The sequence below is a fragment of the Miniopterus schreibersii genome (genome assembly GCF_964146895.1).
Source record: "Miniopterus schreibersii genome assembly, chromosome: 9".
Taxonomy (NCBI): domain Eukaryota; kingdom Metazoa; phylum Chordata; class Mammalia; order Chiroptera; family Miniopteridae; genus Miniopterus; species Miniopterus schreibersii.
In genome coordinates, this window is record NC_138118.1 from 77332442 (window position 1) to 77344611 (window position 12170).

General features: G+C 53.9%; 1 long non-coding RNA gene across 1 annotated transcript; it reads left to right on the forward strand.

Moving 5' to 3' along the window:
• The first annotated feature begins 6468 nt into the window (after positions 1-6468).
• Positions 6469-12170, forward strand: LOC308561850. Its single transcript, XR_013999560.1, has 3 exons — positions 6469-6958; positions 7440-7781; positions 11350-12170. It is a non-coding gene; the product is annotated as an uncharacterized lncRNA (long non-coding RNA).

Sequence of the window (12170 nt, forward strand, 5' to 3'; positions counted from 1 at the left end):
CCCAGGCTTCCTGGAGTTTTCTTTCGTCACCGTATTTCTGCAAAGGATCTCTGGGTCTGGGAGGAAACTGGGGCCCACTCTCGGGATGCAGTCTGAGGGGAGCCACTGCCTGCCCTCCTGCCCCGGGACCCTGGTCTCAGGGGGTGAATGCAACCCCAGCCCAGTACTCCGTCTGAGGGGTGCAGGGTCCTGCCCCTGAGAGGATCCATTTTTGATTCTAGCATGTGAAGGGATGAGGATCAGCAGGATTGAAGGGTGACAGCCCCATTAGCCCCTCTGCGCTCATGGCAGGATTCAGGGGGCACCCCGGACTGCCCAGGTGTCCCTCCTTCTGTTTCTTCACCCATGCCTATGCTGGGCACTGGGGCCCAGGGCTCAGTCCCATGGGCGAGCGGGACTCCCCCATCTGAGCTGAGTGAGGTGAGCACCCACACAGTGATGCTCAGCCATGGTGGGGGTGACCTGCAGAAGCTGAGGGAGGGAGAGCAGCTTCGGCCCTGAGGTCTTGTGAGCACCTCTGCTCCTGAATCAAGAGCCACATTCAGTGGGAATGTGCATTTTCCCTGGAGGGTCTGTGGCTTTCATCAGAAAAGGGAGGCCAGAGTGGGCTGGCCTCTGCCTAGAGGGTGACAGGAGCCAGGAAAGGACCCCTTTATCTGTTCTTGTCCTTCTACACGTCCCTGTGCAGCCCAAACCCAGTGTGGGCTGAAAAAAGCCCTGTCCCCCACCCCCAGGCCTCTTGAACTCACAAAATCACTCCCCACTCATGGCTCCCCTTGCAGGGTGGGGGGGCTTGGAGAGTGTGCATGTCCCCATTCAACAGAGGGGAGATGGATACTCAGAGAATGCCCCGAAATCTCTGGACAAAGTCCATGTCAAGCTGACCCTTGGGCCCAGAACCCTGATATCCCTGCATGCTCACACACTTAGGGCTAGTTTCTCCAAGCAGAGACAACTATATTGGGAAAGTGGGGGCCCCATTAGAGGGGACAGGCCCTATTCCAATGAGCAGGCTTGCATTTTGCTGGTGGCCCGGAGTCTGGCTGGCTCAGGGAACCATCAACATTTTGGAGGTCACAGAGGCCACACAGGTAGGTGCTACCATGGATGTGGGCTGAGCAGAGGAGGGGTGTCTGGCAACCCAACAATGCTCCTGAGAGACACACACTTCCTGCCTCCCTCATTGGAGGGCTTGGCTGATGGTGATGGGAGGGTGGCTGAGCAGGGCCTGGGGCTAAGTCACCCCAGTGAAGGCTGAGCCAGTGCTGTTGGAACAGGATTTGCACTGAGCCACTGGGAGTGGCACCTGGGCTGTCTCAGCCAATTTAAACTGTGCATGCATCTCCTAGGTTGAGTACAGCCCGGCTATGGGAATAGGATATGGACTAACCCACAGAAACATAGGCCCAACTGTGAGAGTATGCCAAGGCTATCTCACACAGCCCTTCTTGGCTTGTCTTCTTATCTTGTCCTGTCCTCCCAGGCACGAAGCCCTCCCACTCCCCGCTATGGGCCCCAGCCACCTCCACCTCAATCCGTGCTCTTCCTGGCCACCCCTGGACATTCCAGGACAGGACCTTTCTTATTGATTGTTTAGTTATAACTTGTCTGGTGCCAAGAGACAGGGCCCAAGGAAGAGGTCGGGGAGCTGGTATTGCTTTCAAAACTTTACAACATCCTTGGAAGGTAGAGATGACTGCCCACAATTACAGAGGCTGCTGAGGCCCCTGAAGATGAAACGACTTCCTCAAGGCCACACAGCATGTTGGTGGCAGAATTGGGATTTGATCCTGCTCTGCCTGACTTCAAAGATGGGGCTTTTTCTACCCTGTGGTGCTCACCTGTTTTCTCATGACCTCCATTAAGATTAGCTCTGGGCCAGTTGGGTAGCCAGGCTTCCTCTGCCTGAAATGTGTTAAGAGGAAAGAGGAAGGGAAAAGAACACCTGGCTAGAGGGGATTCTAGCCCTAGGAGAAGCACTGTTCATTCTGGGGGCAGCTGGACACAGTGTCTGCTTGAGACACACTGGCACCACCTGGACCCAGGCTGCTCCTCTGACACTGGCACCATCATGGCCTCCCCAGTGCCCTTAAGTCCTGACTGCTTCTCTATCTGGAAAGCTAAACCTGCTTATCCAGAGGTTGTCCTCTCCCATCAGAGTACATGAGGAAGGGAAGGCCAATGCTGCACACTGAGGAATAATAGTGCACTATGAAGGGGCCTCAGAAACCATTCGGGCCTTGGGGCAAAAGCTTTGGGGCCAGGCTGTCCCAAACTCCCTGTCATCTTCCAGCCTGTGGGTTCAGTGCTTCAGGTACCCCATCTCTCAAGGGTCATTCCTGACTCCGCTTTGCTCATGTTCTATCCAGCCCAGCATAGAGGAGAGGTTTGGGAGGAATAATCAGAACTTGCATGGGGCTTCTGGAACAACCAGAGCCCTTGTTACTTTTTTCATCAAACTTTAATGGAGAGTAAATTTCCTGAAAGATTCCATGACTCAACCTTTATTCCTCAGATGCCTAGCATTCATGCAAATGAACATGTAAGGTGCTTTTGTGGGGGGCACTTATCACCCCTTCCACTGGGTCTCTGCTGAGACCAGATAACAAGTCCCTTCCTTCACTGGACTCCCCCATGGTCCCAAGATGTGCACATGGAGAGAATTCAGCTGGCCCGGAAGGCCGTGTCCTCTGCACATGGCCCAGCAGGAAGCAGGATGTAATCCAGCATTTACTATCCTAGAATATTTGTCTCTCCATTAAACTCATAAGAGCAAAAAAATTGCACTTCCACAGTTGCCCCACCTATTCTGAGGCCTCCTAGGAACCCTGATTTTCCAAAGCCTTTTAGAGGAACATCATCCAGTTATCAATGCTCAGTTCAATCTCAAGTAGCTTTTTAGATGCACATATAGATGACCTCAAGCATTGGGTTAATCAGTCCTGGGTTCTAAGCATCCAGGAATCCGTATATCTCTTAATACTTCCCTTTCTCCTCCATGATCAAAGGGATTCCTCCTTCCAGGCCCTGGAGAGGTGCTGAGAGGTCTACCAGAGAAGGATGGATCTTTGAAGCTACCCTGGACTGGAGTCAGTCAACTGGTCAGGCTTAGATGCCATTCAGCCTCCGTGGGGCCTGTGACCCTGTTCTGATCCCAGCATCTTTATTTATCTCAAAAGCTCCTGTGGGCTCAAGGAGGGACTGAATGAACGGCTATGAATGGCTCAACGCAGCCATTTGCCACTTGGCCCCAAGGACCACAGCACCTTTGGGGGAATTGGTAGATGCAGGGGGGTTCTCTTCCTTTTGGGGTTCCCAGGCTGGTCCTCAGTGTCCTTGGAACCAAGGTCTGGAGCTGGTCTGGAAAAGCACTGGAGGGACTAGTGCCAGGGGCCCCCGCCCTCGGCGTGGCCCGGCCACGTGCTGACCCATTAGGATTTTTCCATCCCTCCTGTAGCTCACACCTTCACTGGTCAGGAGCCTCTCAAGGAGGGGGACAGTGATTAATGTTTTATGGACGAGCTGCTGGGCATGACGCCTTGTTTTCTTTAGGTTTAGAATACAATGAGGACGATGAATGGAATTTGCTGCGAGCTGGGGGGCCAGGGCCAGGCCATTCTCGGGGACTGAGGACCCACAGGTGGTGATGTTCCCTGTCCTTACTGCTGGAAAGGGGCGACTCTGGAGGTAGGAAGGCAGATGAGGCCTTTGCTTGCTGGACCTTCGTCCCAGCAATCCAGAGATAGTTCCCACAATGCCTTGGGCCCTCGTGTGCAGAGGCCACTGGTGAAGGGGACCCAGAAATTTTAACGAGCTGGTTCTGCTTAGTTGACTCTACCTCATTCCAATCAAATCCCATTTTCTGCATATAGGGTTCTGCTTATTTTTCTGTCCTTTCCAGCGTATTGACGGGGAACGAGCTGAGGGCACGACTGACCTTCAGCCCTATGGGTCAGCACGGCCTCCCCGGGCTCTTAAATATTAAAACACCTCCATCTGGGCTGAGCTCCTTAGGCGTCCCTCCCCCCGCCTCGCCTCCCTGGCTACCTTCTCCAGGCTCTGGGCACCTCTGGGCCTCTCCACAGCCCAGGATTTGAGGGATAGACCCTGTCATCAGCAGGGGGCCACCAGGACCTTATCCATCACTGTCCTTGAGGGCAGTTCTGGTGGATTGGTCCCCTTGACACATGTGGCTGTTATGTATTTTGCAGTCACCTCTGGGTGGACTGCAAAAAGCATCCAATTCATATATGTGTGAGAGGAGTCCATTCAGTAAGGTCCGAGTTAGAAAAGGGGTGTGTGTGTGTGTGTGTGTGTATTTTGAGTATCACTTTGGGAGAGTGACGTGAGGCCCATGGAGAAGGAATCAGTAATGTCGAAGTTGACCGTGGAACCTCCTACAGGGTCTTCTGGATTGTAACCAGTGGATGACATGACCCGACCACAGCTTTCTGATTATTTGGACTCCAAGGAAATGTCCCTTCAGTCGAGCTTGAGTTTGTGACCAACACAAGGACACTTTATCAGACCCACAGAGCAGACAAGCAGCCGCTCAGTTCCAGGCAGTCGGTATTGATCTGCCTTTGGAAAAGGCAGCTTCCTGGGGGGTCTGGTGGAGGCCTGGCTCCCTTCCCCGTCGCCAAGTCAGGTCCCCTTGTTGGACAGATTACACATAAGGTGTTCATTTTTTTTTCTTGTTTTGGGGGGCTTTTTGGCCAATGAGAATTTTTTTCAGTGAGAAGCGCCTAATAAATCACACATTGGGGAAGAATGCTGGCAGCCTCTGCTTTCATGTCTCACGCTTCCTCGGCTAACGTGCCCTGTGAAGTTAGGCACTGGGGGGTGAGTTCAGTGTTTAAGGAGCTAGTTTTGTGTCTCCATCAGATTACTGCCTGATGCTGGTTTTGGAGGCAGCCTCTCACAGTCACAGGGCACAGGCCCTTTCATTTTGGCAGGCCCCCTGGCACGTGCCCACGCGAAGCATGCACCTGCAACTCTGACAAAGTATTTGTGACTTTCTGGTCTAGTGCCCTCTGCTTCTGCCCATGTTTCTGGGTCTCAGCAGCGAAGACTCGGACAAGCAGGAGTTCCTGGTCCTCCGCACACCTGTACCTTTTTGTCTCTTGCCTCACTTTCCCCCTCTCTCCTCCTCTCTGCTTCTCTGCAGACTCGGGGAGGTGTTTCTGTTCCACGCCCAGGATTCCTGGTCCCTATGGTGAGAATGACTCTGTTAAGCTGTGTCAAGTTCCAGGAGTCGCTGATGCACCTGGGTCATGACCAATGGGCCGGGACTCCTTCCATCCGAAACGAACTCCAAGAATTTCCACGTCTGGCAGCGACTTCCTGGGCTGGAGGAGCAGAGGCATCTGCCTCCAGGAATGTGGGGCCCAGAGACACCAAGCCCAGGATGCCTCCATGGGGCCCACATCTTCCGTTCCAGAAAATTCTGAGGGCTCCCTGCCCATTTCTCTCCTCCCTAAGTGTGAAGCCATCTCAGGCCGCCCTCAGGTAGATTTTCCAGAGTGAAAATCCTAGAGAGTTAGATTTGAAATGGAGCTTAGCAGCCTGGGGCTTTTACCAACAGGTGCCATTCTTGAGCCTGGCCAAGGCCTGAGTGAATGGGCTCAGGTAAGTCAGCTGGGCTTAGGTGAGTCACCTGCCCTCTGTGGTCCTCGCAGAATGAGAGCCCCAGCTCCTGTGATGAGGCAATTTAAGAAAACACATCGCCCTCTGGGAGGAGACTAACCATAGTAGAGGCTCTGACAAGTCCTGCAATAAAAAAACCCACTTCACTTTATAAGCCAGGGCTCACCACACGTATTTGTCCACAGAGCTCTCCCAGAAGTAACTCGTATTGCTGTTTCAGGGGACTGCTTTTCTACAGAACACAGCCTGCAAATGTTGGCCTGGGCATTATTTCTGAGGGCCCCTTAGCTTTCAGATTCCCCAATTTAAAACCCCAGGTGGCTTGGTTTATCTCCTGAGGGCAGGTGGAGGGAAGAGGGCCAGAGAGAAGTTCTGAGTTCAGAGTGAGGGGGCTGGGGTACAGGGTAGTGGGAGCAGCTAGTGTATGTACACGTGTGCATGAGAGCGACTGAGGGGGGAGGGGGGGACAGTGCCCAGGAGAGATAGAAATAGCCGGCTTTTAGGAGAAACCAAGAGATTACAGTGGTTGAGAGACACAGAGAGAGAGAAGAGGGAGGAAGGACTGGGGGTGGAGTGGGCTGTGCTCCGCCTGGGGATGGGTGGGGAGGCCCTTCCTCCTCGCAGTGACTTCCTCTGGGCCCATCACTGATTAACCCCCATCCTGCCCTGTCCTGTCTCCCTGGGGAGCTTGTCCAGGAGCCAGCAGCAGGTGCCTGGTACGTGGGGAGAAGGCCTCCCAAAAGAGCCTCTGTGAATCATTGACTGGCCTTCCATTGTGCTGGAAGCAGCGGGGGCTGGCGTCCCGGCCAGGCTCCTGGAGCTGTGGGCAAAGGTGGCACAGGCTGGGGCTGAGCCTGAGCCGAGCCAGATCCCCATCCGGGGCCTCCAGAACCAGGGCCACCCAAGTGGCCGGGCATGCCTGGCGCACCAGGGTGCTCTTGCTGCCAGAGCCGTTGGAAGTGGATGAGCAGTGGGCCAGGACTTCTAGGTCGGTCTCTGCCACCGACTTCCTGTGGCACCTTGGACGAGTCCCGTCTCCTCTCTGCGCCTCATCTCTGGCTGCCTTTTACTGGGGCCATTTCTTGCCTTGGCCTTCCCTTGTCCCCGTGGGGAAGCCCTAACCCATCCCTGCAAAGGCCTTTATCGCCCCAGAACTGCCTGGAGCACAGTGGGTGCCCGAGGCATGATGTCCAGGCTCCCTGCTCCGACCACAGCCCACTCAGCTGCCCGCCTTGCACCTGACCCGTTACAGGGGGAGAGAAACATTCGCTGAATGAAAGAGAAGAGAGAAAAGGGTGCCCAGGGGACCCAGGTATTGCAGGCTGGACCCCAAGGGTGAGGGGGCTGGGGCACCAAGGGGTGGCTGGGGGCACTGTTTCCCCAGATACTGTCTGGAGGGAACGTGGGGTAGGCAGAAAGGTGGGGTCATGGCCCGAAGGCTCTGCTGGGCAGGAGGAGGTCAGCCTGGAGTGCCCCGAGCAGGCCCCTTCGGCTCGGCGCTCCCGGGCTGGGGTCAGAAGGAGGCTGGAACCCCGAGTGATCAGCGAAGGGGCATTTTGCCATTTGTAACGTCCCTGCCACGTGGGGCGCTATGTGGGAGCTCCATCTGCGATGCTTTGCTTGATGATCATACATGAGCTGAGAGCTAGCGATTCCCGCCTTCATCCACCGAGAAATATTTACTAAGCTCCTACTGTGTGTCAAGCACTATTCTGGGTACTGGGTATTGAACAAAACAGACAAGGCTTACTGTTTAATTTTTTTTTAAAAAAATATGTTTTTATTGGTTTCAGAGAGAGGAAGGAAGAGAGAAACATCAGTGATGAGAGAAACGTCAATCGGCCGCCTCCCGCACGCCCCCTACTGGGCTTGTGCCCCGACCGGGAATCTAACAGGCGACCTCCTGGCGCATGGGATGACCCTCAACCAACTGAGCCACGCTGGCGGGCGACAAGGCTCACCTTTTATAGATGAAGAAAGTACGAATCCAAGAGGTTTAGGCCACCGATGCAGTTCCGCAGCTCGAAAGGGCAGCTCCAGAGCTGAGCCACAGCCCGGGCCGTGCTCCCCGCGTTGCTCCCTGTCGGCTGGCGGGAGGCGCGCGGTGAACCAGGGAGCCCGCCCAGGGGCCTGCGGTGAGTGGGGTCAGTCCCTTCCCCTCGCTGTGATACTCTAAATTCCCTCTGGGGACTTGGAGGGGCTGGCCAAGCCGTCTGCCATTGCTCCTGGAGGCAACAACAGCAGAATTTTGTGTCTGTCATTCCTTGGTTTAAAAAAATTTTTAAATGGGGACAGCTACTGCCTTTTGAGCACATTCTCTGCACCGGGCCCTGCGTCCATGGGGAGCCCCTGAAGTTTCCTGAGCAGGGAGGGGCAAGCAGAGCACCCCTGAACTCCACTTGCCCTGAGCCCCTCCCCATTTTCCAGAACCTCGGGTCCTCGGGTTATCAGGGGAAACAGCTGAGGCTTTGCACAAACAGTAGGGGCAGGCAGGGACACAAGCACAGATGGTTTCTAAATACGGGGGCTGGGAGGGGCCGAGCTGGTTTGGGTGGGGAGGGTGAGCTGCAGGAGAGGCAGGAGAAGGCCTCGGAGGGGCAGGGATATCTAGCCCCTCCTTGCACTCACCACCCCCTGCCACCCCAGGAGCAGGCCCCCTGCAGATCAGGACCAAGTGCCGGCTCCCCTGGGCCTAGCCCCAGGCTCAGCAACCCCCACAGAGGGGAACAGGGCTGCTTCCTCCATGAGTCTTCCAGGCTCGGTCCAGCTGCCTTGACTGCACCAGGCCACCCAGGGTGCCCAGGAAAGCACAGTGTCTTCAGTGTGGGGTGCCCAGAGAAGACAGAGGTGGGCTGTTGGGTTGGTAGAGGGGAAAGGGAGGGAAGGAAGGGACACAGGAGGGGAAGGGAGGGGAGAGATTATACCTGGGGAAGGGAGCAGGTGCGGGACATCCGTATCTCACCTGGGACAAAGGGGCAGCTTCCTTCCTACTTTTCCCAGTGCACTTGCAATTTTCTATCACATTAAAACATCACATACTTATACAATAATACATGTTGCTACACGAGTACAATGGTTTAGACCATGGTCTCTGAAATCAGGCTGCCCGGGTGAGAACCCGGGGTCTCTTGTTAGCTGCAATCTCCAACAAACCACTGGTGCCTCAGTTTCCTCACCTGTAAAATGGGACCCACCTCATAGAGCTGTTGTGAGGATTAATTGAGCTTATGGATGTAATGTGCTTATTAAAAGGGCCTGACACACTGTAGCTCTATATCCATAGTAATTATTATAAACCATAAAGTTTAATAATATAGTAAATACCCATGAACCCATCCTCCAAGAACTACAACCTCTCCAGAAATTTGTGTCTATTTCCCTACTCCCCAAAGAGCCCTTAGAGGTGCCCAATATCCTGAATTTTGTGTCTGTCATTCCTTGGTTTAAAAAAATTTTTTGTTTCCATGCATGTATACACACCTAACCAATCTATTGCTTAATGTCCCTCCTGTGAACTTGATAAAAATGGTGGCATATTGTAGATGGTTTCCTGGCATGTTCCCTCTACCTTCTGTTCCTGAGATCTGTCCATGTGAACCTTGCCTGTGGCAGGAGGGCATTTCCTGTGGGGACCTGCCACCACTGGTTTCTCCCCGGCCACTCCTGTCCCCTCCTGACCGTGGCCACGCTGCAGCCAGGGAGAGCTCCATGCCGCACAGATCCCTCCCCCACCAGCTTCGGAGCCTCTCAACCCCCCTCGGGCCGCACTCTGATCATCCCTCCTCAGCCCGCAGCCCTGGCTCTGTCCCCACCTGGATCTGGGGTCACTTTTCATGGGCATTGCCCCTTCTCCTGTTGCTCTGGGGCAGGTGGCTGGCCAGCTAGTGCCCTAGCTTTGCTTCTGACTGGCTGGGTGACCCTAGGTAGGTCTCCCGCCTTTTTGGGGCCACAGCGTCCCCACCTATGAAGAGATTAGGCAAAGTGGTCGGTTATTTCTCAGCAGCCAGGCTTTTCCTCTTCCAGGAGGCGGTGCTGTGCCCCACCCGGGGAGCAGGCCAGGCTGGACAGCGTGGGGGGCGTGCGCCCTGCTCTCTTCTCTCTCTGGGGCTCGGTGGGCATCTGCACCCTGACGCTCTCCCAGTGCCTGGGGCTCTGCTCCCAGCGCCTTGAGGTTGTGTGTAGAACCCCTTCAAGACCAAATAAGCCACTGAAATTTAGACTCAGTACCTCATGGTGAGTCACAGCGTGCAACTGGGTCCACAGACAGCACCCAGGGCTGGGAGCCAGGAGGGACTGGGGTCCCCGACCCAACTGAAAGAATAATTTCCTGTGCAAACGTGGGCACCTCAGTTTCTTCTTCTGCAACATAAGGACACTGTCCTTGCTGGGCTAATGTCAGGGGCAGCTGGGTCCGCTTCCCTCAGGGGAGCCCCTCCCGTCAGGCCTGGCTAGGTAAAGCTTGCTCCAGGAGAAGGGCAAAGTCTGCGACGAAGTTTAAAATTTACAAGAGATGAGTTACCCATGTACAAATCAAAGCACCTCCTTCCGCTGGAGGAAAACAAAGTGTCACATTGTTCTCACGTAGCCTGGCTGGAGGCCATCCCTCCTCCTGCCCCCTGCCCCCCAACGAGCAGGTGCTCTGCAGGAACCATACTTTCTGTTCAGCAGAAAAATCACTTTGCGACTGTGCAATTGACCTGGAAGCCTCAAGGCAGAACCCGCATTGCCATCCAGAGGCCACAAATCATAGCATCCTGATTAGTGGCACCCCAAGGGCTCTCGGCCCTGGTTCTCTCCCTGATCCTGACCCTGGCCAGAGACGGAGCCAGCCCCAAACTTAGCCCTGACCTTGACCCCCAGTCTCAGCTTCAACACTGGTCCACCTAAAAACCCCAAACACATGGCAGGCTGAGCTCCAACCCTGAAGAGAGATTGAACTCTGACAGTGACCCCATGGAGAGCCTAGTTACAGGGTCTGTGTGACAGTGGCCGGTGGCTCCAGACAGCTGGTGCCCCTGAAGAGCCCCAGCTAAGTGGGGTGCCCTCTTGCAGGGCTGAGGATGGGGCTTCTGTCTGTAGGATCCATTCTGAGGCGCCAGGGCCCCTGCTCCTGTGCTAGACGGTTCCTGCCCCTGTGGAAAGGACAGAGTCGGGGAGCAGGGTGAGGGGCTAAAACTTGGCCAGGGATAGGGGTCACTCTGGCCTTGTCCTGAGTACCTTCTGCCTCCAGCTCAGCCCAGCAAGGGGTATCTGGCCAAGTATCCAGAAATATCTGCTCCCCAAAGCCCACCACTAGCTACAAGACCCCAGCCCCAGCAACGGGCAAGGCAGCCGCCACCCCGAGACATCAGCCACCGTCAGGAAGGGGCTGCGCTTGCTCAGCAGGACCACCAGGGGGCACCGGACATGGACAGGACGGCAGGGCATCTGTGGCCGGTGCCCTGGGGTTGTGCTGTGGGCTACATGCTGGGCAGAAACTGCCCATCCCTGCCCTCAAGGAGCCCCCTGCTGTGGGACAGACAGACGACCCCGAGGCCTTCAGTGTCCGCCCGGCGGAAGGGAAAAATGAAACACCAGTGACTGCGATCTTTCAAAATTTTTAATTGTACAAGCATAGCACTATTCCTTTTCCTGAAAATAGTTTCTTGTAGGTAGCATATAGTTGGGTCTCGAGTTTTTTCTTTCTTCTTTTATTGATTTCAGAGCGAAGACAGAAGAGAGAGCGAGAGAAAGAAACATTGACCCAGGAATCGAATGATGACCTCCTGGTCCATAGGCCGACGCTCCGCCACTGAGCCACGCCCGGTCAGGCCTCAATTATGTTATTTTGAACTCTCTCTTGTTGATATAAATAGATTTAATTCATGCTTTTAAGGCTCTAAGAATCTTACTGTGTGAATATATCACCTTTTACTTAGCTATTCTATTGCTGCTGGACGTTTGTGTTGTGTTTTTTTTTTTACTACACATTATAACCAACGCTGCCCTCTGGGGTAAAGACCCAGCAGAACCTCTGGTCTGTAGGGTATGTTCATTTATAGATTCGATAGGTCATATTACACCGCTCTTCAAAGTGGGTGGTGGGCGTGCCTGCCAGTGTTCACTCTCACCTGCACAGAGTGGAAGTACCATCTCCCCACATTATTTCCGAACATCGTATTACCAGACATTACAATTTTAGGCAATATGATAGGTGAAAAAAGGGTAGACATTATTATTTTAAGTCTTCTTTTATTGAGTGTTAGGAATGTTGAGTGTTAGGAATGTTGAGAGTCTCTGTTCATGGGTTTTATATTTTACTTATTTTTTTAATTGTCTGTTTAGGTCCTTTGCTCACTTTCTATTGGTTTGTTTTCCCTTTATTATTGATTTGTAGGTATTTTAAAAATATTTTTTGATATCATCTCTTTATTTGCCATTCTTGGTCACAAATATTCTTTTAGTCTGTGACTTGCTTGTAGTTTTACCTGTTTGTCTTTTCTTGAACATACATATTTTATAAAATGTTAATGTGGTTGAACATT